We start from the raw sequence: 23,738 nt of genomic DNA on the forward strand, positions 1-23,738 counted from the left end.
GGGGAGAGAGGCTTCCACGATTGGTGGGCCGCGCCCAAGGAGGGGGGACGTGGGTGAGGCGCTCCGGTGGCGGAACCCCACCCTCCCGCCCCGCGCCGGCGGGTGGACACGCGGGGCAGTGCTGCGGGGAAAGGGGCTGGAGGGAGAGATGGGGAAACTGAGGCCTGGGCAGGGGCGGGGTGCGGGGGCGGCTTGCTCGGCTTTGCGGTGTGCAGTCCGGGTGTTGAGTCAAAATCCGGACCCAGAAGCGGGTGACTGGGGGCGCTTTGGATTCTGCCTAAAAGCCTTAAGCTTCAAATGCTCAATGTTTCTTAAAACAGATTGCAGCTGGGATCCCTCTGAGGTTGGAAACACTGTCATAATGGGCACGTGTCCTTGGCATTTATAGGAATAGCCTACTTTGAAACCGCAATACAGGTACCGTTGCAAAAAAAAAAAAAAGTTGTGTTGCTGCCAACCTACCTGAAGGCTACTGGAAAAGGAAAGCGCGTGTAATCCAGGTGCGGCAGCCCTGTAAAACACGCCCACACACAGGCTTCATCATCATCAGATGTTACTTAAATGCCCACATACCTGCTCAGGCTGGCTAATGAGGCTGTTTGCCACGTTGTATTGCCGCCTGGCCTCTCGTGTTATTTTTGAGAAATTGACCACCAGGCCCTTCTGGGATCTATGCTAGGATCCACTCTGCCCTCCCCTAGTAAGACTACCTACTGAGAAACGCGTGCAGAGTTACCAGTTTTTCTCTTAAGGGAAAATTACACAGTACAACCTTGAAATCAAAGTTAGAGCAACAAAAATCAAATATTTATTGAGTGTGTAATGTACACAAGGCACTCACTTTCCTGTTAGGCATGGAAAAATCTAAACCAGCAACTATCACAAAGAGTATCTATAAATCACAGACATTTCTTCATGAAAGAGCTAGAACTGTGACAATAATTTATTTACATAGTACATTTTCTTAATGAAATAAGTCAATTTTCTCACAATATTTCTAGCTAAATAACTTCTCATAATTAAATAATAAATGGCTTTTCTGAGAAATTTCACAATTGAAACCATAAAGGTTATTAACGAATCCTTATAGGCCTCTCTGAGCCTGCTCAAAAGAAGGACAATATTTAACGAGCATTTTGAGATAAGAAATATTAGTATTTTTCTAACTCCATGCAACTACGTATAGGCATTCTGCCACTTAAACTGTGAAACTTTAATACTGTCAAGTATGGTGAAGTGTTAAAAGAAAGACTGAAAATTCAAAAACTTAGGGCAGTTGTAAAATATTAGTCAATGCCTGTGAGAAATGAGGCTGTCCCTTTATTCAGGGTGTCAGTGTTTAATGGTAAGCTGGATGCATATAAGCTAGTTCATGCATGAAGGGCAGTGGGACACTCATATGAAAAGCCAACTTTGTTCCTCAGTTATCAAGATAAGAAACCTGTCATTTCTCTCATTCACTCTGTCAGCCTTGAGATACTCCAAGCCGACTTACCTCTGTGTGGTACACCCCATATATCAGGAAGATGAAGAGACCCTGTAAAATAAAATGGAGGGGAAAGGCTGTTAACGCTAATCATTTCCGCAGTAGAAATACCTGAAATAAACTTTCCTGGGAACAGACAAAAGAAGACACACTTCATCAAGGTCAATTTATTTTTCTATTTTTCAACATTAGAAGCTGTACCTTGAGCATTTATAAGATAACATAACCGCACATCACTTAGAGTGGATGTGCTGTTCCCTTCTTGGGAAATAGAAAATAAAAATACTGTCTCAGATACATAGAATATTAATTAGAAAAATCAATATGCCAGTCTCTGAAAGATAGCTGCATAGTGAAAAAATTAAACTCAGAAAATGTCATCAAAGTAGTCATAGAAATAGACTAAGCATCAGTATTTCTCAGCACTGTGTTAGGTTGCAGCAACTAGAATATACTTGTTACAGGCTTCAATGGGGTAAAAAAAAATTTTTAATGTTAAAGTGTAAAACAGCTAAAAGAATAAAGTTAAGGTAATAAGCATAAATAGTTTTTAAATAATATTTTAAAAGCCAGTTCAAGTTAAGATAATATTTCACATTATCAGCTGTTGTAAAAATGTACACATTTTTATTGTATCTTATATATAATAAAAGTCTCAAAGACCTGCTATTTATTAGTCCTTAGCTTTAGAAAATACTTAGTTAATTGTAAAATATAAATTAAGTCTCACTCTTAAATTTAAAATCTTAAATTTTTGATATGGTTTAACCTTATTAGAGATAATAGGGAGCACGAAATTTTCTATGTGTTTTTGCCTTACAGAAGAAATAAAAATCTACATTGTACTATTCTTGTTAGGTACTAATAAACCAAATATTAAATGGGCATCTGGACTAAGATCCAGAAATGGTTCAAATAGTTAAGTAATAGGATATTTTCAAGGAAAATATTACAGGAATATTTTAATATTTGCTTTACCTCTGAGTACTTACATCTTACAGATAATGGAAACAATCTTAGAACAAGGACACTGAATAAAACAAAAAGGAGTTTCGTTCCTGTTAGTTTCTTTTTTAGAAGACTTTATTTTTTTTAAGAACAATTTTAGATTAACAGAAAAGTTGAGAAGATACCAAGAGTTCACATCCAGTTTCCTCTATTATCAACATTTTATATAAGATGGTACATTTGTTACAATTAATCTTATTAGTTTTCAATACTACTATCTATATGATTTCAGAACCGAAAACTATTGCAGTACATGCATTTGTATTAATAAGAAAGATTAATAAAGAGCTTTGGAACAACCAAAAATTTCCATTTTGATCATAAACTTTAAAAAATTCTAGTATAGTGAGAGTTTTCTCACTGTGTATGTTTGATGTCCCAAAGCCCAGTATTAACACTCAATTCCCTCCTTCAGGTTGCCCTTGTCAAGATCCACACAGTACAGGGTGAATTCAAGTTGCTTACTTGGTACTCATTTTATAGGCTGTTGGCCCCTATTCTAGATAATTCAAGAGAAAAATATTTCTTCTCTGATTTATGAAAAAACTATGAGATAATTAACAGTCCTCCTTCCGTTAGTCATTGCTAATTCTGCACTTCATATTGTGTTATATAGATAATATAAATTAAGAGATATCACTCGAATTTTCATTCTGTTTATGAGATAGGAGTATTTTGCTCTGTGCAGGAGATGAGTTCCTGACAATACAATTTCCTGTATATTGAACAATATGCACTATGATTTCTATATGTTAAGAAACTCGGCTTTTTCCGTGAAATCTATATGATCCTTTGAAAGTCAGAGAGCCTTGTATAACGTGTATAATCACTCCTACCCTCTATTTTGTAAATTCAGTTTTCTCTAAAAGAAAAGACAGTTAAAAAAGATCACATTTTTCCCCACGTCTCGGTAAAGGGAGAAGAACATGGAGTATGTCCTAATATTTTTATTTACTGCCCTTCCATGTTACTTGTTACACATTTTAAATTTTAGTACATTTAACCCTTTAAAGGAATGGAAAATGATCAACAGCAAGTCTCCCTTTTCAAAGAAGGATCTAGACTGAAAAAGGATTTTAAATAAAGGCAGCTTCAATCTCAAAAGTTTTTTCTCTTTCTCCTTTTTCTTCACACTTAAGAGCATGATAAGCAAGCCCCCAAATGAGGACTTCTAGAGACCTAGAAACAGTCTGAAACTTGAAATCACTCTGAGAATCTCCACCACTGTTTCTCTGGGGTTGTCTACCTGATGGCACCAGAACCAGATGAGAGGTAAGACATTCGTAATAATAATCAGTTAATCCAGTTGTATGCTTCACACGTCATGACTTTTCCCCACTGATTTTACCAGCTATTGATGGTTGCAATCATTGAGATCAAACTCTACAGAGCTCCATAAAGCCTTTACTACTGGATAGACATCCCATTTGCTCTATTTTCCAAAGGGAAGAATCAAAACACAGCTAAACGTAAAAATCATAAGCCATCACTCTGAGCCCCTTTTAATCCCTGCGGAGACAATACCTTTAAGAACAGCTGGAAGGAACCAACTGCCAAACTTCAACTGGCACTGGGATTTCTGCAACTCCTTATACCAACATTCTGTCCTGCCAAAGAGGGAACCCTGCAGGTACGCCACGTTTCTGTCCCGAGCGATCCCTCGTGTCCATTAGGTGCTTTCTGCTACTCCATCCATAGACATGTCCATCCATAACACGTGTGGAGTATTGATCTAGAGAGGTACCAATTTCTCAGTGTTTTAGTCCCAGTAAGAATAACTGTAACTGGGCAGGAAGCCTTCCCCCACGTAGCTGGATTCTTGCAGCATGTGTGTATTTTATGGGCAGGAGCCAGGGCTGGGGAAAGAACACCAGGATATTACATCTGATACTGTATAGGAGTTAAAAATAGAAACTTAAGGGCAAGAGGGGAGAAAAATCCTCCTCTGTTATTTTATTCTCATTTATCTGTGAAACATTAAAAACCCTGGGGCAGCTCTGTAAATATTTTCACTGTTCTAGAAGTCCGTTGAAGGATATCTGCAGATAGAGTCCGTGGCTGACGTCTAGTCTATTACTTTTATACTGATTGTTCTGTACTTTCACCGTGCACTTCATGACTGCTACAAAATCAATCTTCTTTTAAGTGGTAATATGTTCTTTCCTGGCGATACAAAGAACAGGAAAGGTGCCGCCATACACGGTACATTGTCTACTGAAAAGTCAGAGTAATGTGAACAATGCTAATATGTGTATAGCTCTCTCAGAGCGCTTTCATTTACATAATTCCGTTTGTTCCCCACTACAATACTGCAAAGGAGGCAGCGTGAGTATTATTAGCTTTATTTTTTATATGGGGATTTTGAGGCTTGCTCAAAGCGCCACGAGGCTGACAAGTTGGCAGAGCCAAGGATTACTGTTCTGACTCCTAAGATAATGCTCTGTCACACACACTGCCTTAAATAGACACCTTCGTAACTCTCAAGTCACCGGCTTCAAGACAATGCAACTGGTGAGATGTATCAAAGCTGGGGTTTCTTGAAAGCGTATTGCAGTTTGATTAGCTGCGCAGGTCAGGGACTCAGTGTCCACGGAGAAGGCTTCAGGTAGCCCTGGTTCTCTACGTGTCTAAAATGGACTAGCAAATACAACAGAAAACAGGCTTTGCGGCAACGGTTCTCAGTTGCTATGGGCCAGGTTCTGTCTTTTGTAGTTTCCTTACGAATTCTCATTTGAAGATATATACTTGCTAGTTGCTGGGAAACATATCTTTTCCCATCAACAGGCTGCTAGGTAACCGCATAGCCAAATATCCTTCTCATTATCATCCTTTAGTGAACTTCCCTGAATGTATGGCGCTATGCTGTGTGCTTTTATTTATTTATAAATCATGCTCCAACCTACCTTCTAGAAACAGTTCCCATCTGAGGGGCTAAACCCCCTAGAAACAAAAGCACTAGTGTACAAGGCTGTGTATGTTTGAGGCTGCTTGGTACAGCCCTGCGTGTGGCAGGAGAGAAGCAGAAAGGACCCAAATGCCCTTCAGTGCAGGAATGGCAGAGCAAATGGTGGCATCTCCATCACTTGTGATATGAGGCAGCTGAAAGAACGGGGTAGAGCTATGTTTATTAGCATGAAGAGACTTCTATGCATTGTTGAATGAGAAAAGCAAGAGGAAAAGACACATGTGTTATGTATTCTCATTTTTGTAAAACAAAAATGACAGCACCCCCTTCCCCCTCCCCAGATATAACTGTTTAAACAGGAGAAAGGTGTGGAAAGATAACACACCAAACTGTCGTCACTGGTTTCCTAGTGGAAAGGACAAGAGGGAGAGGAGGTAAGTCAGAAACCAGAGAAATGGAAGCAAACTAGAAAAACGAGGGTGACCTTGTCAACAGAAGAGGTGGAATATAAAATTCTAGGGAGCATCTGCCAATCAATATAGGAAACAGGATCTGCACACGGATAAAGGTCAAAATATAAGGTGGACAAATAAAATATTAGTTTGATTTGGGGATAAGATTGTGGGTTTTTCCCTTGATTCCTTGATTTAACATAAAAACTGCAATAAATTTGAACAAAAAAGATGACTTTATTTAAAGTAAATTTATTTTTTAAATGAGTTTATAATATATTTAAATAAATATGTATTCATTATGATTAGTAGAGTAAAAGACACATAAGTAGTTTATACAATGGAACAAATAATTGTGCCCGGGCAAGTGCATGATGGTGAAAGGGGAGCTAAAATCGAAGTGATTGCCTCTTTTTTGTTGCGCATTTGTTTGATACTTTTCTGAAGATGTGATTTTTGAAGGATTAGGAAGAGTGATCAGGGAGACAGCTGGGAAAGGGCACTTCAGAGAGAGATTCTGAAAAAGCACAGCTTTGTGAGAGCACAGAACTCTCCAGAGGACCTGCAAGGAGCTGCGGATTGCTAGAGCAGGTGGTTTTCCCATGAGAGAGGGGACGGTGATGAAACCAGAGGCGGGAGAGGAGCAGATAGTGAAAGCCTTTGCATATCACATCAAGGAATTCAGGTATTTCTCTCCAGGAAAAGGGCATCATGGAAGAGTTTGAATCTTCCATGAAGAGAAAGGTGATGTCATGAGTTTCTTCTTTCAGTAACTCTGGTAACAATGAGGGAGATGGATTGAAGCTGCACAGATTAGAGGCCAGACAGCCAGTTAGGAAGCTATCGTCAGGGGAAGGGAATTAAAATCAAGGACATTCTTGTGAGAATTCAGCGATGGTTGGAAGGCACCCTCAATAGACATGGGTGCTGATGCACATGGAGGGCAAAGGAGGGAGCTGAGTTATGGATGCGTCTTAGATTGCTGGCTTCAGTGATGGGTGCGTGGTGGTACGATTTCCTAAGAGAGAGAATTAAATGGAAAAAAGGCATCTTTGATGGGCAAAATAGTACCTTTATTATTTTGCATATGTTGCATGTGAGTGTGGTCCAGTGAGCAAGTGGACACAGAAGTTTGAGCCTTAGGAAGGGTGTCTGGAACAGAGGTATGGATTTGAGAATCATCAGAGTAGGATGGAAATAGAAGCCATCGACTCGGGAGCAAGTAAAGTAAATAAAGGCCTTGACCTTGACAGAGCTCTGGGAAATGTCTTCTCTGCTTCAGTGATGAGCAGAAAGAAGAGAACCTGTGGAGGGGAGTCCGAGAGCTTAAAAGGGGATGTTTCCATGGAAGCCAATGGAAGAGAGTTTCAACAAGGAAGAAATGACTAGCGGCAAACACAGGTTAAAGGATAGACTGTGAAACCAGACTGCCTGGGTTTCAGTCCTAGCTCTGCTCTTGCTGGCTGCGTAAGCTTGGGCAAATTACTAAATATCTCTGTTCCTCATTTTCATCAAGTATTAGATGCACCCAATAATTGTACCTGTCTCATAGGATTGTTATAGGGTTAAATGAGTTAATATTTGTAAAGTGCTTAGAACACTGCCTGGCATGAGGTCACTCTATGAGGGATCATGTGTCACAGTTGGGTCCAATGAGAAAGGACCTGAAATGCTATTGGATTGGGAGTTAATGGTTCGTTCCATTTATATCTGAGTACCTACTGTATGTCAGGCACGGAGGACACGGTCATGAGCCAAACATTGAGCCTGCCCTTGATGGAGCTTATACTCTGGCGAATAGCATTTGTTGAACACCTACTGTGTGCGCTGTTCTAATCAGCTGATGAGCGTCACCTCACTCATTCCACACAGTTACCCCGGGATGTTGGTACCCTACTGATCCCCATTTTATAGATAAGAACAATAAGTAGCATAGAGGGGTTCAGCAAGGTCCTGGAGCCAGGAGATGACAGAAGCAGGATTTAGACTGAGCTGGACTGGCTCTGAACGCCTCCTGAATCTGATAATCATACGGTCTCCAGGTGGCTGCAGGTGACCTCAGTGTCAGCGGCTTCAGAAGCCTGGTGGGGGCCGTGTCCAGACTGCTGTCAGCTGAGCTTCAAATGGGAGCTAGTTAATGGGGAGAGATGCTCAAGGCATTTCCACAGAGAACCAAACTAACAAAGTCCAAGCACGGATTTGCGGTGGATTTATTTTGTTTGAGTGACAGAATAAGAAAAGCCAAAGGATTAAATCATAAGCGTGTTCCTTGGTCAAGTCTTTCTCAAATGTCTGTTTCCACAATTCCTTTGCAATGAGCTGGGTGGCAGTCAGTTCCAGATTAAGATCTCTCGTGAATGCCTGAAGGGTATATATTTGGTATTATTTATTGAAGCAAGGTCAGTGTAATTTAAATATCAGATCCACATGTGGCAGAATCTCATTCTATTACAAAATCAAAGATGAAACGTACTCCCAACCAAATTTAAAATCACTAAAGGCTGCAGATGAGAGATAAGAATATTTGGCAAATGTAAAAAAAATCTAAAGAGTAATCTTACCTTTTCTTGGTCTGTTTCTGAATTAATAGGTCCCAGGAATCTGCATTTTTAACACACACCCCAGTCGTTCTGATGCCTGATAAAGTTGAAGAATTCCTTCCAGTTTCACTACCCACTCACTCTGTGACCCGGGGCAAATTACTCCACCTCTCTGGGCTTTGGTTTCCTCATCGGAGATAATAATAGGACCTAGCTCAGAGGATTGTTGGGAGGAGCAAACGAGCAAAATTTTTAGCACCATGCCTTGCTCAAAATAAGCATTCTGTACGCATTTGTCATGTAAGATAAAGAAATCACTGTTTTGAGTTTTGGCAACAAAATTTTTCTTCTGTATCTTTTTTTGGGCTAAGATGAGTGGCCAGATATGATAATATGATATATATGGCATGCCATATATAGGGATTATCATTTTACAGGTCTTTGCTACAAGGATTTCAAAATATAGCTTAGGGCCGGCCCAGTGGCATAGTGGTTAGGTTCGCATGCTCCACTTCGGCAGCCCCGGGTTTGTGGGTTTGGATCCTGGGCGAGGACCTACATACTGCTCATCAAGCCATGTTGTGGCAGCATCCCACATACAAAATAGAGGAAGATGGGCACAGGTGTTAGCTCAGTGACAAATCTTCCTCAAGCAAAAAGACGAAGATTGGCAACAGATGAGAAGTCAGGGCCAATCTTCCTCACCAAAAAAAAATTATATATATATTTTTTAAATATTATATGAATCAGGACCCTCTTGGTTGTAAATGGCAGAAACCCAACTCAAACCAGATGAAACAAAAGGGGAGGAGGTTTATTGGAAGGATACTGGGGTAGCGATCAGACTTGAATAAATAGTTGAATAATTAAATCTTGAGGTGGCAAGAAGAAAAATGAACAAAGAACTCTCTGTCTGCTTCTCGGTCATCCTCCCAGAGCATTTTTCTCTGGTGGGAGATGTCATGCCCGGCAGGTCCAGGCTGTCATTCTTACAGCTCCTATACACGAAGGGGAAAAATGGCTTTTCTCTCACAACTCTTGAGACTGGATTCTGGCCCCATTTGGGTCACATGTCCCTCAGTGGACCAGTCACTGTAGTCTAAGGAGTGGACTCTTGTGATTGGCTCAGGCTGTTTTACAAGCCTACCCCTTAGCCAATCCTGTGATCAGAAAAACAAGATCCTAAAAGATGACCACTTGTATTCAGACGACTTAGCCAGAGCCAGAGGAGGGAGAGGAAAGCACAGAAATTGTCACCTGGGGAATGTCTGCCACCCCCATTAGTGTATACCACAGACGTGGTCCCTAGGTCCCGATCCTCAGGACACACAACTTAGTGGGAGAGCAAAGCAAATAAATGTGTATATGAGAAACAAATAAAGGCTTACATACCTGGAGTATGGTGTTAAGAAAATGCAAAGTGAAATATTGAGGGATCCCTGGATAATTGGGATTCTGAGTCTTAAAAGAGGAGAGGAAATCGTAGCGACCCATGAGGGGTCTCAGGCCTGAGAGACGAAGATTGTGTGAAAAGAGAGAGTGTGTGAAATAAAACCTCCTTGGATGGAAAATCCTGATTAGAGTCTTGGTAGTTTTCCATTAAGACCAGATGAGTCATTTGCTCTGGAAAATGGCAGAGTTATTAAAGGAATTCTAAGAATTAAATCACCGTAGATGCTAACGATGTAAAGATTCCTGGGATAATTAGAAGGGGGTGCAGGAAATAGAAGCAGAGAAGGACGTGAGGAAGATACCAGAGGATCCCAAATGAGGGCTCACCCCAGCGGAGGCAGGGAACTGTCAGTGAGGACAGAGGGGAGTGGAAAATCAGAACGGGCTCTTCAGAAAAAAAGTTGCAGAGCTTGATTGACTGGATACGAGAAACCAAAGAAAAGTAAGTGCCAAAGAAATGTGAATATTTTAAACTTGAGGGTGAAACAGCAAACGGAGACTTGCAGTAATAACATGGAAGATAGGGGCGTGAAGGTGGAGGTTCTGGAAGGAGAGCTCAGCTGGACTGTTTTTCAGGAGAACATGAGTAGACATAGGAGAGGAAAGAAAGAGAGAGAGAGTCGGTTTTCCGATAAAGCATACAATTTAAAAAGACAACTCTTTGATGGAGTGGATTTTGTAAAACAACCCACATTGCGATGACAAAAGCAAGCGAGAGTAGACAGATGTTTCTATCGCGTGCCTGCGTGCGTCCTCAGTTTTCTACGTAAAGCAGTTACCATTCCCAGTTGTGGTCGATTCACTGATAGTCAGTCAATTCAGTCCTATTAAAATTTTAATATTTCTTCATTCAGGATATTGATTTTGACAAACACGATGGGATTTTGCAGGAGGTGGTATTTGGTGTCTGGGGTAACCTAAAAGTCACAGGATGTCGGAGGGGCCATTCGCATCCTTGTTCCTATCCCTGCTACAACTTTGCTACCGTGTATTCAATCAAACAGCTTCCATGCCTGTCTTCTCCATCAGGATCTGTGCCCCTTAAGGACGCTAACTTCTTATTTGCTTTTGTGGTTCTAGGGGCACATAGTGGGTACTTAAAAATGACCATTAAATGGTGGAGTGATTAAGTGACTTAGGCAGTTTGCACTGCTCGTCAGCGGCAAAACCATAAGCTGAATCCAGACCTCCCTTCTTCTAGACTCGTGCGTACTCCACAATGCCCTGCCCTTGTCTTGCTCCTTGTGTAAAGATTTCTCTGAGGTCTCCATACCAGGTAATGCTGCCCTTCCGAGCCGAATTTGGTTTTCGTCGGAAGGAAACTGTGAATCTTAAAATTAATTTGCTTTGGCTGCTGGCTGCTCAGAATCAAATTTGTGGCCTGCCGTTAGCACTTTTTACTTTGTCCTAATTTCTGAGTGTCCATAAACCGTCTCAATCCTCTTTTGGAAAATGTGCCTGCAGCATAAATTTAGAGCCTGGCACAGCGCCAATGGTTAAGAATGAGTCCACCTTGACTGTGTATCTCTAATGACCCATTTTTTTCTTTCTTCGATTATTGATGTGAATTTCTCAAGCTATTTCATTATTTATTGAAAATTAATGTGAAATTCAAGACTCCTGGATCATTTCAGGACAGAGTTAAACTGCTGGAAAAAGCCCTGACTGAGTCAAGGAATGGCTAAGCAAATTCTGGTGGAGCAGTGTGATGTAACGTAGGCAGACGTTAGAAATAATTTTTACAGAAAGTTTTTAATCATGTGGGAAACTGCTTAAGATACACGAGTGAAGAAAAACAGGATATGAAACAAGTATGATTTCAGCGATGTAAAAGAAAATGCATTTAAAGAAAAAGAAACGAAATATGCCGAAGTATTAATGATAATTACCCTTGAGTTGTAGGATTATGGAGAAATTTTATTTTCCTTATAATACTTTGATATAAAATTATTCCTTATATACTTTTATAAAAATTTTAAACTTTTAAAATTTTTGAAAATTTTTATTTCTTTTGTTATCAGAAAATGTTTTCTAAAAATAGATTTCAAAAGATTTTTAGGGGCTGGCCCAGTGGCATAGTGGTTAAGTTCACATGCTCCGCTTCAGCGGCCCAGGGTTTGTGGGTCTGGATCCCAGGCATGGACCTGTGCACTGCTCATCAAGCCGTGCTGTGGCAACATCCCACATGAAAAATAGAGGAAGATTGGCACAGATGTCAGCTCAGGGACAATCTTCCTCAAGCAAAAGGAGGAAGATTGGCAACAGATGTTAAGTCAGGACCAATCTTCTCACCAAAGGAAAGAACAAAAAAACCCAACCAAACAAAAAGATTTGTAATAGCATGGGGCAATAAATATTCTCAGCTGTTAAATGACAAAAAGTACCTTCAAATTTGTATCACAATGTAATCACTATATAAAAATACACATAGAAAAAAATGGACAAAAACATACCAAAATGTTTAAACTTGCTACCATGTGGTAAAATTTAAGGAAATGTCTTTTTCCTGCATTTTTATTCTTTCTTTCTGTCTGTTGTTCCTCCAATGGACTTGTGTTTCTTTTATAATCAGAATTGCCCCTCCAAATAACATAAAAAGGGCTCCATAAACATAAAACCTAATAAATCTGAAATATCCATATTTAACTGCTCTCTTTATGACTATATCTGTCCTAAATCTAGACTTCCACTTTCAATTAAGAAGATGTCGCTACACATTTCCAAGAAAGAGTTTTGAAAAAGCATCTTAACATTTAGCAGAAATGAACCACCTCTTGAGTTTTGAGAACTTCCCAGAAGCTCAGAGCTGACAACAAGTCCCATGCTTCCTGTTGTGTCTAAAAGATAATTACACAGAATAGACTGTCTAAGGAAAACAGGGGGATTGTGCTACTTTGCCGTCTGGTGACAGAACATAAAGAACAGAAGTTGTTGATTCGAACCAAAAAGAGGCCGCAGTAGCCTCTTCTGTGGAACTGGGGCAAATTGTTCTAGCAAACAAATTCACTGAGTAATTGCCGCGGTCTGTTGAAAAATTTGAAAAACAAAGAAAGCATAAAAATGTTGGCAAGTGGAACTGAAGTTGTGTCTTTTGCCAAAGCCAGCCGCGGTTCTTGGAACGCGTACCATTTGGACATCAGAGTGTGGTTCAGTAGAGTTCTCGTGTCAAGGTGCTGAGTTGGCCTGACACACCCTCCAGGCTGAACTTCATCACGAGCTGGGGTCGTTGGACACGTGTTTGTTGAGTGCTTACTATGAGCATATACTACTGAGTGCTTAGGTTGCCTGGATAGTCAACTGTCAGAATTCTAGTCTCGAGACGTTCAAATCCAAGGGCTCCTCTATTACAAGTATACCAACTGGTGGGAAATTTGGTGTATTATATATATACCAAAAAAAAAAAAGAAAAAACTTTTTAAAATAGAACATAAGCATGAAATTTTAAAAATCAACAATAAGATGACACAAGGCCAAAATATTTGGAAATCCCCCCCTTAAGTCTAACCCTAGCCGTAGTATTAATAAGAGCCAGAATTCTTAAGACTAACCCTGTGCAATCTCCCTTGTCAGTTCCTGACGTTTCATTTGTTCGTTTGTAAACGTTTGCCTAGTACTTTCTACTTCGTAAGTTACTTTGATGGCGCGTGATCGCGTCTTGGCCTCATTACATCCCACTTTAAAACTGAGGGAAGTGAGTGGCTTGCCTAACATTACAAAATAAAGCAGCAAAGAGAGGACCTGGACCTTGTGGCTGCTGGTTTGGCATCTGTTTGACGATAGCACGCTTCTGCTTGACGAATAAAATGGCTTACTCATGCCTGCTCCTCTTTCCATTAAACTTGTAGTTATCGTCTTTGCTCACTTCATAGGGTAGACGAAAGACTAATTGGCGAATTTCTTACAGAAGACAGGCTATAAACACAAATTCCTAAGATGGATTTAAAAGCTCATCTGACCCATCTTTAAAAGGCGGCACTGATGAAATCTGCTATTTCTGCCAAGGATCTTGAGTTTTTTACTCAACAAGCTTTTGGACTCAACCTAAAATCTTAGGAGAAGATTAAGCAGTTTTCAAGAGTAATGGGTCCACAATACCTTACATCCTGTTTTATTTCGCCATTGAGTAGTTAAGGATAATGTGGATCTTTGAAACATAACCAGACTTTCAGTTCTTGGCTTCATAAACAGTACCTAAATTGTCCCCAAATCCTGGAATATTAATCATTCTTTCTCAAAACCTGTAGTATAATATTACTGCTTAAATCAGGGGAAAGAACCTTTAGTCCTAAAGAGTATAAAATAAGTCTTTGCTGTAGGCTCCGCATTATTTTAATCTATAGTTAAATTAAGTAACAGTTATTCTATGAACTGAATAAACTCTGACCTCTCAGCTAATGGCCTGGAATGTTCTCTCTCACCTGGGTGCTAACTTCAGAGGCAGCTGACCCTATTGCTTAGTAGAAAAGGAAGCAGCAACTTAGCACCAACTATTGATAGTAAGAGTGTTGTCTTCAGTAGACCTGTTTTAAGGTTAAAGTAGCTGTAAAATGACTCTTTTCAGGGGCTGGCCCCGTGGCCGAGTGGTTAAGTTCGTGCGCTCCGCTGCAGGCGGCCCAGTGTTTCGTTGGTTCGAATCCTGGGTGCGGACATGGGACTGCTCACCAAACCACGCTGAGGCAGCATCCCACATGCCACAACTAGAAGGACCCACAACGAAGAATATACAACTATGTACTGGGGAGCTTTGGGGGGAAAAGGAAAAAAATAAAATCTTCAAAAAAAAAAAAAAAAAAAAAAAAAAAAATGACTCTTTTCAACGGGATGATACTCAGATACTTGGGAATGCTTTTGTGGCTGACATCTTGAGAGCTCCACTGGGTTGCAGCCTTCAGGTTAGAGCTCTTCAGGCCGAAATAATGTCTTCTGTGTTACTGCAGCAAGATTCTGGGCTACTAGATGGCTCTGAAAATGTTCCAGAGCACTCTGGCATGTACCCTTCCTCCTACATCCCACCTGTACAAGCATGCTGACCCAAAATCTGTCCGAGGACACAGCGATTCTTGATGTGGCACAAGAGAAGGACACTTCTGCCTTATATAGCTGGCTTCCAGGCTCACTGGAAGCCCTTCCATCCACATCACAGAATACCAGCTCTTCAGGCACTTCCAGAGTTTCACGCATCCATTGACTGCAACCCATCGCTTGCCAAAGGCTCCTTTGAGACACCTGATATTTGTGAGAGACTGTATCAAGGATATATGTCAGCTATTCCTAGGTTCTCTGAGTGCTATTTCTATTTAAAGTTAGATCATCAGAAAGCAACATATTCAAATCATATTAATATGGCTTCCTTCAATGAGCAATGATATTATGTACCTTAATTTTTAAATTTAATTTTTGTTTTTATCAAAGTTCCACACGTACATGGTTTATAGAGTCAAATAGCTCTCCAAGGCCTGTCATAAAAAACATTGACCTCCACCTCCAATTTCCCATTCCCAGAGGCAACTGATTTTTACTCCTTTAGTTGATTGTTTTCATACTTAACTCAATAAGTCTAAATGATATGCTTACACTGCTACTTCCTAGTTTTTGGTTTTCATTCCATCTACGGACTCTCCACCATGGAAAATGTGAATTTGGCTCTCTTTAACCCCACTCTACCTCCTTGACCCCTTGCTTTCCTTTCTCTGAGTTTATTCTTTCTTTTTGTTGGAACACATCCTTCAGTAGCTTCCCGAGACAGGGTGAATGGGAGGCAAAGTTGCAACCCGACATATCGGAAGAAGTCTTCGTATTTCCATCATAAACAATTGACAGTGCTGAACTCTAGTTTGGAAATGACTTTCCCTCAGAATTTGTAAGACATTGCTCAGTTACCGTTCAGCTTTTAGGGCTGATGTTGAGGAGTTAGCTGCCATTCTTACGCTTGATCCTTTTTGTGAAACCTACTTTCTTCTGTCTGGAAGCTTGTTCCTCTTTATTCCTAGTGTCTGATGATGCTGTTGGTGTGGGTGAAGTTTCATCCATCAAGCTGGCATTTGGAGGCCCTTTCCACCTGAAAATTCTTATCCTTCATGTCTGGGAAGTTTTCCTAAATTTTTTTTTTTTTTCCCTTTCGACAATTTCCTCTCCTTCCTCTAATTTCCCTGTTCCCCACCCCCTGCCCCCTACTTTTAGAGCACACTATTCTTTGAATATTGGATTTCCTGGATAGAATCTCTAACTTTCTTCTTTTTCTTACATTCCACCTTTGTATCTTTTCATTCTGCTTTCTGAGGTATTTCATCAACTTTATCTTCTTACCTTTTATTAAGTTTTTAGTTTGTCAGACCGTATTACTTTAATTTTCAAAAACTCTGTTTTGTTCTCATCTTATTCTCGTTTCATGGATACTAATGATATTAATAATAGAATTTGGGAGTATCTTTTTTTTAAGTTTTCTCTTGTATGTATTTAAGAGTGGGACACAAAAAAAGTTACCTGGCAGCTCCATGTCTGGGTTTGTGGCTTCACTAAATGGTTATCTGGCTGGGGTGTTTTGTTGGCTTAAAATATTGTATCATAAGTATTTTGCTAGGTCATTAAAAATTCTTCAAAAGAGCCATTTTTTAAGAACAGCAAAATAGGATGTAATGTAGTTTGTTTCACTATTTCTCTAATCTATGTGTTTCACTTCTGCACACTTTTGTGTTTATCTTTATTTGCATTCTGATTATTTCCTTGAATGAGAGGTAAATTCCCAGAAGGTAGGCTCTAAGCAGTTGGTGAGAGGGTTTATTTTGATTTAAACTCCCTGGAAAGCAATTTGACAATATTTTTCCAGAGACTTAATGTTCGTATTTTCTGACCCAACTAATAAATGGTTTAGAGTGTAGGATTTTGAGTCAAATTCACTGCTTGTAAGTTACTTAAGCTTCAAGGCTTGGTTGAGTGCTGATATAAGTAAATGCACAAAAAATGGTAGCTCCTATTACTATCTTACTCCTCTGCACCAGCATGAAACAATTTATGAAAATTTAATCAATTTTGTGGCCTTTAATTTGAATTTCTTTTTTATACTTGTGTTGGACATTGAAATTTCTTCTTTTGTGAACTGTTTATTGAGGCCCTTTGTAAACATTCTGTTGAGGCATTTGAAATCTTATTGATTTTTTTTTTTTTTTATTAATGTTATGATAGATTACAACCTTGTGAGATTTCAGTTGTACATTTTTGTTAGTCATGTTGTGGGTACACCACTTCCCCCTCCGTACCCTCCCCCCACCCCCCCTTTTCCCTGGTAACCACCGATCAGATCTCCTTATCAATATGCTAATTTCCACCTATGAGTGGAGTCATATAGAGTTCGTCTTTCTCTGACTGACTTATTTCGCTTAACATAATGCCCTCGAGGTCCATCCACATTGTTGTGAATGGGCCAATTTCGTCTTTTTTTATGGCTGAGTAGTATTCCATTGTGTATATATACCACATCTTCTTTATCCAATCATCAGTTTCTGGGCATGTAGGCTGGTTCCACGTCTTGGCTATTGTAAATAATGCTGCGATGAACATAGGGGTGCAACGGACTCTTGAGATATCTGATATCAGGTTCTTAGGATAGATACCCAGTAATGGGATGGCTGGGTCATAGGGTATTTCTATTTTTAACTTTTTGAGAAATCTCCATACTGTTTTCCATAGTGGCTGTACCAGTTTGCATTCCCACCAACAGTGTATGAGGGTTCCTCTTTCTCCACAACCTCTCCAACATTTGTCGTTCTTGGTTTTGGATGTTTTTGCCAATCTAACGGGGGTAAGGTGATATCTTAGTGTAGTTTTGATTTGCATTTCCCTGATGATTAGCGATGATGAACATCTTTTCATGTGTCTATTGGCCATATTCATATCTTCTTTTGAGAAATGTCTGTTCATGTCCTCTGCCCATTTTTTGATCGGGTTGTTTGTTTTTTTGTTGTTAAGCAGTGTGAGTTCTTTGTATATTATGGAGATTAACCCTTTGTCGGATAAGTGGCTTGTAAATATTTTTTCCCAATTAGTGAGCTGTTTTTTTGTTTCAATCCTGTTTTCCCTTGCCTTGAAGAAGCTCTTTAGTCTGATGAAGTCCCATTTGTTTATTCTTTCTATTGTTTCCCTCAACTGAGGAGTTACAGTGTCCGAAAAGATTCTTTTGAAACTGATGTCAAAGAGTGTACTGCCTATATTCTCTTCCAAAAGACTTATTGTCTCAGGCCTAATCTTTAGGTCTTTGATCCATTTTGAGTTTATTTTGGTGTGTGGTGAAAAAGAATGGTCAATTTTCAATCTTTTGCATGTGGCTGTCCAGTTTTCCCAGCACCATTTGTTGAAGAGACTTTCTTTTCTCCATTGTAGGCCCTCTGCTCCTTTGTCGAAGATTAGCTGTCCATAGATGTGTGGTTTTATCTCTGGGCTTTCAATTCTGTTCCATTGATCTGTGGACCTGTTTTTGTACCAGTACCATGCTGTTTTGATCACTGTAGCTTTGTAGTATGTTTTGAAATCGGGGATTGTGATTCCACCGGCTTTGTTTTTCTTGCTCAGGATTGCTTTAGCAATTCGCGGTCTTTTGTTGCCCCATATGAATTTTAGGATTGTTTGTTCAATTTCTGTGAAGAATGTTCTTGGGATTCTGATTGGGATAGCATTGAACCTGTATATTGCTTTAGGTAGTATGGACATTTTAACTATGTTTATTCTTCCAATCCATGTGCAAGGAATGTTTTTCCATCTCTTTATGTCATCGCCTATTTCTTTCAAGAAAGTCTTGTAGTTTTCATTGTATAGATCCTTCACTTCCTTGGTTAAGTTTATCCCAAGGTATTTTATTCTTTTCGTTGCGATTGTGAATGGGATAGAGTTCTTGAGTTCTTTTTCTGTTAGTTTATTGTTAGTGTATAGAAATGCTACTGATTTATGCACGTTAATTTTATACCCTGCTACTTTGCTGTAGTTGTTGATTATTTCTAATAGTTTTTCTGTGGATTCTTTGGGGTTTTCTATGTATAAGATCATGTCGTCTGCAAACAACGAGAGTTTTACTTCTTCGTTACCTATTTGGATTCCTTTTATTTCTTTTTCCTGCCGAATTGCTCTGGCCAGCACCTCCAGAACTATGTTGAATAGGAGTGGTGAAAGTGGGCACCCTTGTCTTGTTCCTGTCCTCAGAGGGATGGCTTTCAGCTTTTGTCCATTGAGTATGATGTTGGCTGTGGGTCTATCATATATGGCCTTTATTATGTTGAGGTACTTTCCTTCTATACCCATTTTACAGAGGGTTTTTATCATAAATGGGTGTTGGATCTTGTCGAATGCTTTCTCTGCATCTATTGAGATGATCATGTGGTTTTTGGTTTTCATTTTGTTGATGTAGTGTATCACGTTGATTGACTTGCGGATGTTGAACCATCCCTGTGTCCCTGGTATAAATCCCACTTGATCATGGTGTATAATCTTTTTGATGTATTGCTGTAATCGGTTTGCCAAAATTTTGTTGAGGATTTTTGCATCTATGTTCATCAGTGATATCGGCCTGTAGTTCTCCTTCTTTGTGTTGTCCTTGTCAGGTTTGGGGATCAGAGTGATGTTGGCTTCATAGAATGTGTTAGGGAGTTCTCCATCTTTCTCAATTTTCTGGAACAGTTTGAGGAGAATAGGTATTAAGTCTTCTTTGAATGTTTGGTAGAATTCTCCAGAGAAGCCGTCTGGTCCTGGACTCTTATTTTTGGGGAGGTTTTTGATTACCGTTTCTATTTCCTTACTTGTGATTGGTCTATTCAGATTCTCCATTTCTTCCTGATTCAGTTTGGGGAGATTGTAGGAGTCTAGGAATTTGTCCATTTCTTCCAGGTTGTTCAATTTGTTGGCATATAGTTTTTCATAGTATTCTCTTATGATCTCTTGTATTTCATTGGTATCTGTTGTGATTTCTCCTCTGTCATTCCTGATTTTATTAATTTGCGATTTCTCTCTTCTTTTCTTGGTGAGTCTGGCTAGGGGTTTGTCAATTTTGTTAATTCTTTCGAAGAACCAACTCTTTGTTTCATTGATCCTTTCTATTGTCTTTTTTGTTTCAATATCGTTTATTTCTGCTCTTATTTTTATTATTTCCCTCCTTCTACTGACTCTGGGCCTTGTTTGTTCTTCTTTTTCTAGTTCTGTTAGGTGTCGTTTGAGGTTGCTTACGTGAGCTTTTTCTTGTTTAGTGAGGTGAGCCTGTATTGCGATGAATTTCCCTCTTAGGACTGCTTTTGCTGCATCCCAAATGATTTGGTATGTCGTGTTCTCATTTTCATTTGTCTCCAGATAATATTTGATTTCTTCTTTAATTTCTTCAATGATCCATTGTTTGTTGAGAAGCGTGTTGTTTAGTCTCCACATTTTTGCACCTTTCTCTGCTTTTTTCTTGTAGTTGATTTCTAGTTTAATAGCGTTATGATCAGAAAAGATGCTTGATATTATTTCAACTCTCTTGTATTTATTGATGTTTGCTTTGGTTCCCAAAATATGGTCAATCCTTGAGAATGTTCCATGTGCACTTGAGAAGAATGTGTAACCTGCTGTTTTTGGATGAAGTGTTCTATATATATCTATTAAGTCCATCTGGTCTAATTTTTCATTTAATTCTATTATTTCCTTGTTGATTTTCTGTCTGGATGTTCTGTCCATTGGTGTTAATGGTGTGTTGAGGTCCCCTACTATTATTGTATTGTTGTTGATGTCTTCTTTTAGTTCTATTAAGAGTTGCTTTACAAATTTTGGTGCTCCTGTGTTGGGTGCGTATATATTTATAAGTGTTATGTCTTCTTGGTGGAGAGTCCCTTTTATCATTATATACTGTCCCTCTTTGTCTTTCTTTATCTGTTTTGCTTTGAAATCTACCTTGTCTGATATTAGTATAGCGACACCTGCTTTCTTTTGTTCATTATTAGCTTGGAGTATTGTTCTCCATCCCTTCACTCTGAGTCTGTGTTTGTCTTTGGGGCTGAGGTGTGTTTCCTGGAGGCAGCATATTGTTGGATCTTGTTCTTTGATCCATCCTGCCACTCTGTGTCTTTTGATTGGGGAGTTCAATCCATTTACATTTAGAGTGATTATTGAGACGTGGGGGCCTACCACTACCATTTTGTGTCTTGTTTTCCGGTTTTCTTCAGTTTCCTTTGTTTCTCGTCCCATGGTTTAATCTGTTCTGATGTAGAGCTGCTACTCTCTGTTGTTGTCCTTCTACTTATCTCCTCTGCTCTTGGTTTTGTAGCCCCTTTCCTTTTTTGGATTTTTCAGGAATGAGGGTTTTCCTGAGGATTTCCTGAAGAGGAGGTTTTGTGGCAATGAACTCCCTTAATTTTTGTTTATCTGGGAAAGTTTTTATTTCTCCATCGTATTTGAAGGATATTTTCGCTGGGTAGAGAATTCTCGGCTGTAGGTTTTTGTCCTTCAGATTTTTGAATATATCATTCCACTCTCTTCTAGCCTGTAAAGTTTCTGCTGAGAAATCTGCTGATAGCCTGATGGGGGTTCCTTTGTAGGTTAGTTTCTTTTGCCTGGCTGTCCTTAATATTTTCTCCTTGTCGTTGACTTTTGCTAGCTTCACTACTATATGCCGTGGAGTTGGTCTTCTTGCATTGATAAAGTTTGGAGATCTATTGGCTTCTGTCACCTGAAGATCCATCTCCCTCACCAGATTTGGGAAGTTCTCAGCCATTATTTCTTTGAATAGGTTTTCTGCCCCTTTCTCCTTCTCTTCTCCCTCTGGTATACCTATAATCCTTACGTTGCATCTCCTAATTGTGTCTAATAATTCTCGGAGAGTTTCTTCATTTCTTTTAAGTCTTGCTTCTCTCTCCTCCTCTGCCTGCAACAATTCTATATTGCCATCTTCCAAATTGCTAATTCTTTCCTCCATATTATCGGCCCTACTGTTCAGAGCATCTAGATTTTTCTTAATCTCCTCTATTGTGTTCTTCATTTCCAATATTTCTGTTTGGTTCTTCTTTATCGTATCAAACTCTTTTGTGACATAGCTCCTGAACTCGTTGAGTTGTCGGTCAGAATTCTCTCTTAACTCAGTGAGTATTTTAATGATGGCTGTTTTGAAGTCATCATCATTTAGGTTATATATCTCATTTTCTTTGGGATTGTTTTCTGTGTATTTGTTACTTTCTTTCTGTTCTGGAGATTTAATGTATTTTTTCATATTGCTTGATGATGTTGATTTGTGCCTCCGCATGGAGATAGAGTTTAGTTGCTCCTTTCACTTGTTTCAGCTGCTGCGGTGGGGGGAGCAGCTGTTTATACTTCACCGACCAGGAACCCTGTCCGTAGTTGCTAACTGGGCCTGGGCCCCTCTTCGTAGCCACAGTGGCCCTTTGGATTCCCTCCTCTGCCGTGGGGGCCGTCACGGGGGGCTTCAGGCTGCAGGGGCCTACTGTTGTTGCCCACCTAGATGCGCTCTCTCCTTGGGGTCTGCAACGGTGTTATGGGCTTTTCCAGCGGCCAGGGGTGGGATCACTTATATTTGTCGCTCCGTTGCTGTCGGCACCCACCAAATCTCACTTGTCCTCTATGGGTCGCAGGAGAGCTATTGGCATCTTCTACAGTCTGTGGTTAGTACACCTAGCTATGCTGCTTTTGCCCTGGGGTCTTCCAGCCTTGTGGCTGGCGGCTGGGTGCCTTCTACTGGTGCTGTGCAGAGGCTTTCCCTAAGGCTTCTGTGAGCCTGTAGGGTTTCCCCCTAGGCTACTAAGCTGGGTCTCTGGAACTCTCTCCAGCCCCAGTCCTCTCCGAGATCTCCGGCAATCCCTAGCCTCACCGGGTGGGCAACGGCAGCTGGGGGTCGCCCCATCCTCTGGGCTTCTCTCCGGGCCTCTGCCGGGAGCTCTGAATGCTCAGCGTGGCCCCTCTGCTACCGGCAGACAGAGAGTTTTGTCTGCTGCCTGGCGGAGCTCCGGCGCTTCCCCTCCGGGTCGCCGGACCCGCCTTTGAAAGTTCCCCCGCCCCGGTCCTCTCCGAGATCTCCGGCAATCCCTAGTCCCACGGGGCGGGCAACGGCAGCTGGGGGTCGCCCCGCCCTCTGGGCTTCTCTCCGGGCCTCTGCCGGGAGCCCTGAGTGCTCAGCGTGGCCCCTCTGCTACCGGCAGACAGAGAGTTTTGTCTGCTGCCTGGCGGAGCTCCGGCGCTTCCCCACCGGGTCGCCGGACCCGCCTTTGAAAGTTCCCCCGCCCCGGTCCTCTCCGAGATCTCCGGCAATCCCTAGTCCCCCGGGGCGGGCGTCTCTCTGGGACCCTCCGGGCGCCCCGAGCACCAGGCTGGGTCTCCCCGCCAATGGCGGGGAGAGACTCTCCCCGCGGGCTCAGGTGTGCAACTCCAAAGTTTCCCTCTGCGTTTAGGAGTAATTGCAGGGGGTTTAAGTAGGGTTCTGGTCACCTGTTTCCACCGTCGCTCCTCTGTTGTGTTCTCGCTCCTGCCCTAGATGTGTGTGGATCCTCTGGGGGCGTCCGTTGGAAGAAAGCCGCTTGCGGGTACTAGGCTGCCCGTCGGGGTCGGAGAGTTTTCACCTATTTCCACATCCTCCCGGAGGAAAGTCCGTCCGCCTTCCGATGTATAGTCGCGTGGGTGTCTCAGACGTCCTGAGATGCTGTCTGGATATCCTTTGTCAAGCGATAAGTGTCCAAATAATTGTAGACTCGAAGGGCGAGAGACAAAGAGGACTACTCACGGCGCCATCTTGGAATCAACTCCGAAATCTTATTGATTTGTAAGAGCTCTTTACATATAAATAACTTTAACACAGTGGTCCATCTGAGCTTATCATTTTAAAAGACAGATTTTAAAAATGAAGATAACTTTTTTTTTTTAGGTTAATACAACAGAAATTT

General features: G+C 40.8%; 2 long non-coding RNA genes across 3 annotated transcripts in view; one reads left to right on the top strand and one right to left on the bottom strand.

Moving 5' to 3' along the window:
• Window positions 1–376: 376 nt before the first annotated feature.
• LOC139080604 (uncharacterized) lies at window positions 377–4,135 on the bottom strand. Of its 2 annotated transcripts, XR_011535224.1 has the most exons (4): window positions 4,019–4,132; window positions 2,479–2,516; window positions 1,496–1,537; window positions 377–511 (listed from the first exon to the last, which is right to left on the bottom strand). It is a non-coding gene; the product is annotated as an uncharacterized lncRNA (long non-coding RNA). The 2 variants fall into 2 exon arrangements; XR_011535225.1 differs by lacking the exon at window positions 2,479–2,516 and having other exon boundaries at window positions 4,019–4,135.
• The window catches only part of LOC103559096 (uncharacterized), a 54,593-nt gene continuing 34,837 nt past the window's right edge, over window positions 3,983–23,738 (top strand). The window contains exon 1 of the long non-coding RNA XR_546898.2: window positions 3,983–4,124. This is a non-coding gene — a long non-coding RNA (uncharacterized lncRNA). The remainder of the gene's footprint in view (window positions 4,125–23,738) is intronic.

The sequence above is a fragment of the Equus przewalskii genome, chromosome 31, assembly GCF_037783145.1.
Source record: "Equus przewalskii isolate Varuska chromosome 31, EquPr2, whole genome shotgun sequence".
NCBI classification, from domain to species: Eukaryota; Metazoa; Chordata; class Mammalia; order Perissodactyla; family Equidae; genus Equus; species Equus przewalskii.